The following is a 5,093-nucleotide window of genomic DNA, read 5'->3' as shown; positions in this document are numbered from 1 at the left end:
AGGAACCAGGCTATGAGGGGTGGCCAGTCCTCTTCTGGCTGTGCCGGGTGGAGATTATAATAGAACATGGCCAAGATGTTCAAATGTTCATAAATGACCAGCATGGTCAAATAATAATCAGGAATAAATGTCAGTTGGCTTTTCATAGCCGATAATTAAGAGTTGAAAACAGCAGGTCTGGGACAGGTAGGGGTTCCATAACCGCAGGCAGAACAGTTGAAACTGGGACAGCAGCAAGGCCAGGTGGACTGGGGACAGCAAGGAGTCATCATGCCCGGTAGTCCTGACGTATGGTCCTAGGGCTCAGTTCCTCCGAGAGAGAGAAAGAAAGAGAGAAGGAGAGAATTAGAGAGAGCATACTTAAATTCACACAGGACACTGGATAAGACAGGAGAAGTACTCCAGATATAACCAACTGGCCCTAGCCCCCCGACACAAACTACTGCAGCATAAATACTGGAGGCTGAGACAGGATATATATATATATAGATATATATAGACCCTAATGAGGAGACAACAGTCTATATAGACCCTAATGAGGACACAACAGTCTATATAGACCCTAGTGAGGAGACAACAGTATATATAGACCCTAATGAGGAGACAACAGTCTATATAGACCCTAATGAGGAGACAACAGTATATATAGACCCTAATGAGGAGACAACAGTATATATAGACCCTAGTGAGGAGACAACAGTCTATATAGACCATAATGAGGAGACAACAGTCTATATAGACCCTAGTGAGGAGACAACAGTCTGTACAGGCCATAATGAGGAGACAACAGTCTATATAGACCATAATGAGGAGACAACAGACTATATAGACCCTAATGAGAAGACAACAGTCTGTATAGACCCTAATGAGGAGACAACAGTCTATATAGACCATAATGAGGAGACAACAGACTATATAGACCCTAATGAGGAGACAACAGTATGTATAGACCATAATGAGGAGACAACAGTCTATATAGACCATAATGAGGAGACAACAGACTATATAGACCCTAATGAGGAGACAACAGACTATATAGACCCTAATGAGGAGACTACAGTCTATATAGACCCTAGTGAGGAGACAACAGTCTATATAGACCATAATGAGGAGACAACAGTCTATATAGACCATAATGAGGAGACAACAGTCTATATAGACCATAATGAGGAGACAACAGTCTATATAGACCATAATGAGGAGACAACAGTCTATAAAGACCATAATGAGGAGACAACAGTCTATATAGACCATAATGAGGAGACAACAGTCTATATAGGCCCTAGTGAGGAGACAACAGTCTATATAGACCATAATGAGGAGACAACAGTCTATATAGACCCTAATGAGGACACAACAGTCTATATAGACCCTAATGAGAAGACAACAGTCTATATAGACCATAATGAGGAGACAACAGTCTATATAGACCCTAATGAGGAGACAACAGTCTATATAGACCCTAATGAGGAGACAACAGTCTATATAGACCATAATGAGGAGACAACAGTCTATATAGACCCTAATGAGGAGACAACAGTCTATATAGACCCTAGTGAGGAGACAACAGTCTATATAGACCATAATGAGAAGACAACAGTCTATATAGACCATAATGAGGAGACAACAGTCTATATAGACCCTAGTGAGGAGACAACAGTCTATATAGACCCTAATGAGAAGACAGCAGTCTATATAGACCCTAATGAGGAGACAACAGTCTATATAGACCATAATGAGGAGACAACAGTCTATATAGACCCTAATGAGAAGACAACAGTCTATATAGACCATAATGAGGAGACAACAGTCTATATAGACCCTAGTGAGGAGACAGTCTATAGAGTGCGTTCAGAAAAATTCAGACCACTTGACTTTTTCCACATTTTGTTACGTTACAGCCTTATTCTAAAATTGATTAAATATAGTATGCTCACCCATGTACACACAATACCCCATAATAACAAAGTAAAAACATGATTTTCAAAATTTTAGCAAATTTATTAAAAATAAAAACCGGAAATATCACATTTACATAAGTATTCAGAGCCTTTGATCACTACTTTGTTGTAGTACCTTTGGCTGCAATTACAGCCTCGAGTGTTCTTGGCTAGGACTCTACAAACTTGGCACACCTGTATTTGTGGAGTTTCTCCATTCTTCTCTGCAGATCCTCTCAAGCTCTGTCAGGTTGGATAAGGAATGTTGCTGCACAGCTGTTTCCAGGTCTCTCCAGAGATGTTTGATCGGGTTCAATCCAGGCTCTGGTCTGGGCCACTCAAGGACATTCAGAGACTTGTCCCAAAGCCAAACCTGTGTTGTCTTGACTGTGTGCTTATGGTCCGTGTCCTGTTAGAAGGTGAACCTTCACCCCAGTCTGAGGTCCTGATCGCTCTGGACCAGGTTTTCATCAAAGATCTCTCTGTACTTTTCTCCGTTCATGTTTCCCTTGATCCTGACTACTCTCCCACTCCCTGCTGCTGAAAAACATCCCAACAGCATGATGCTGCCACCATCATACTTCACCGTAGGGCGTGACGCTTGGCATTCAGGTCAAAGAGTTCAATCTTGATTTTACCAGACCAGAGAATCTTGTTTCTCATGGTCTGAGAGTCCTTTAGGTGCCTTTTGGCAAACTCCAAGAGGGCTGTTATGTGCCTTTTTACTGAGGAGGGGCTTCTGTCTTTCCGTTCTACCATAAAGGCCTGATTTGGTGGAGTGCTGCAGAGATGGTTGTCCTTCTGGAAGGTTCTCCCATATCCACAGAGGAACTCTAGAGCTCTGTCAGTGACCATTGGGTTCTTGGTCACCTCCCTGACCAAGGTCCTTCCCCCCCGATTGCTCAGTTTGGCCTGGTGGCCAGCTCTAGGAAGAGTCTTGGTGGTTCCAAACTTCTTCCATTTAAGAATGATGGAGGCCACTGTGTTCTTGGGGACCTTCAATGCTGCAGAAATGTTTTGGTACCCTTCCCCAGATCTGTGCTTCGACACAATCCTGTCTAGGAGATCTACGGACAATTCCTTTGCTCTGACGTGGCCTGTCAACTGTGGGACCATTATATTGATATCCAAGATGGCGTAGCAGTCAGACGTCTTTGTCCTTCGTCTTGTCGTGTCCCATGTATATGTATTTTTATATCTTTTACTTCACATATCTTTTTTATATTTTTTTCTAAACATAAACTTCAAAATACTCTCCTGCAACCCGCCTCACCTAATGTGATGTGGATCTGTTTTTTCTAAGGTATTTTAATTTATCTCGGAACCAGAATCCCCCAACAGAAGCTAGCCAGCTCACTAGCTACTAGCTAACCTTTAGCTCGAAAAGCTCTCGCCAGTTTGTACAATGCGACTCAAACCAGAGCATACGGACCTATTTTCTCTCCATAAACCCGGATTCCTACCGCAAGCTCTGGACCATTGCAGATAGCTAGCTGCCATCCGAGTGACTACTCATGGCTAACGTCGGTCCCGAAGCAAGCGGCAGGGTTGCCTAGCCTAGTGGTTAGAGTGTTGGGCTAGTAACCGAAAGGTTGCAAGTTCGAAATCCCGAGCTGACAAGGTACAAATCTGTCGTTCTGCTCTTGAACAAGGCAGTTAACCCACTGTTCCTAGGCCATCATTGAAATTAAGAATTTGTTCTTAACTGACTTGCCTAGTTAAATAAAGGTAAAATAAAAAAATGTGCCTGGATCTAGCCCATGCTAGGCCCTTTCTCCCGGCTAGCTAAACAGGCCCATCAGCCACTCCTGGGCTACAATACCCGGACCCCTTCTACTGCAGGTATGTGGCACGGAACCCCGCCGACCCTTCACGACTGGACTACGACGTAATCTGCTCGAGGGGGTACTCAACTGGCCTCTACATCGCGACGTCCCCTGAATGCCCATCTGCGGCCCGCTAGCTGCTATCCGCGGCCCGCTAGCTGTCTAGAGCATATTGGACTGTTAGCTGTATAGATCCATCGGACAATTTCTTGGGCCATTATACCTATTTTGACAATTGGACTTGGAACCCTCTGCTACTCGGAACCCTACTAATCCATCACGACTGGTCAATCGACGTCACCGCACGCGGAGGCCAAAACAGACTTTCCTCCGTCGAGAAGTCCCTCCAAGGCCCTTCTGCTAGCTTGCTATCCCCGGCCTGCTAGCTGTCTGAATCGCCTCTCACTGGACCCTTATTGATCACCCGGCTACGCATGCCTCTCCCTAATATCAATATGCCTTGTCCATTACTGTCCTGGTTAGTGATTACTGTCTTATTTCACTGTAGAGCTTCTAGCCCTGCTCAATATGCCTTAACCAACCATTTAGTTCCACCTCCCACATATGCGGTGACATCACCTGGTTTAAACGTCTCTAGAGACAATATCTCTCCTCATCATTACTCGATGCCTAGGTTTACCTCCAATGTACTCACATCCTACCATACCTCTGTCTGTACATTATGCCTTGAATCTATTCTATCGTGCCCAGAAACCGTCTCCTTTTACTCTCTGTTCCGAACGCACTAGACGACTAGTCCTGATAGCCTTTAGCCGTACCCTTATCCAACTCCTCCTCTGTTCCTCTGGTGATGTAGAGGTTAAACCGTGTCTGAATCCTGGCTTAGGAAGACCACCAAAACCCCTGAAATTTCCATCCCTAACTATATCATTTTCCGACAAGATAGATCTGCCAAAGGGGGCGGAGTTAGCCTGCAGAGTTCTGTCTTACTATCCAGGTCTGTACCCAAACAATTCAAGCTTCTACTTTTAAAAATCCACCTTTCCAGAAACAAGTCACTTCCTGTTGCCGCTTGCTATAGACCACCCTCTGCCCCCAGCTGTGCCCTGGACACCATATGTGAACTGATTGCCCCACATCTATCTTCAGAGCTCGTGCTGCTAGGTGACCTAAACTGTGACATGCTTAACACCCCGGCCATCCTACAATCGAAGCTTAATGCCCTCAATCTCACACAAAGGATCAATGAACCCACTAGGTACAACCCCAAATCCGTAAACACGGGCTCCCTCATAGATATCATCCTAACCAACTTGCCCTCCAAATACATCTCTGCTGTTTTCAACCAAGATCTCAGCAATCACTG

Source organism: Salvelinus namaycush, unplaced genomic scaffold, assembly GCF_016432855.1.
Source record: "Salvelinus namaycush isolate Seneca unplaced genomic scaffold, SaNama_1.0 Scaffold736, whole genome shotgun sequence".
NCBI classification, from domain to species: domain Eukaryota; kingdom Metazoa; phylum Chordata; class Actinopteri; order Salmoniformes; family Salmonidae; genus Salvelinus; species Salvelinus namaycush.
Note: the sequence above shows the minus strand (reverse complement) of the source record.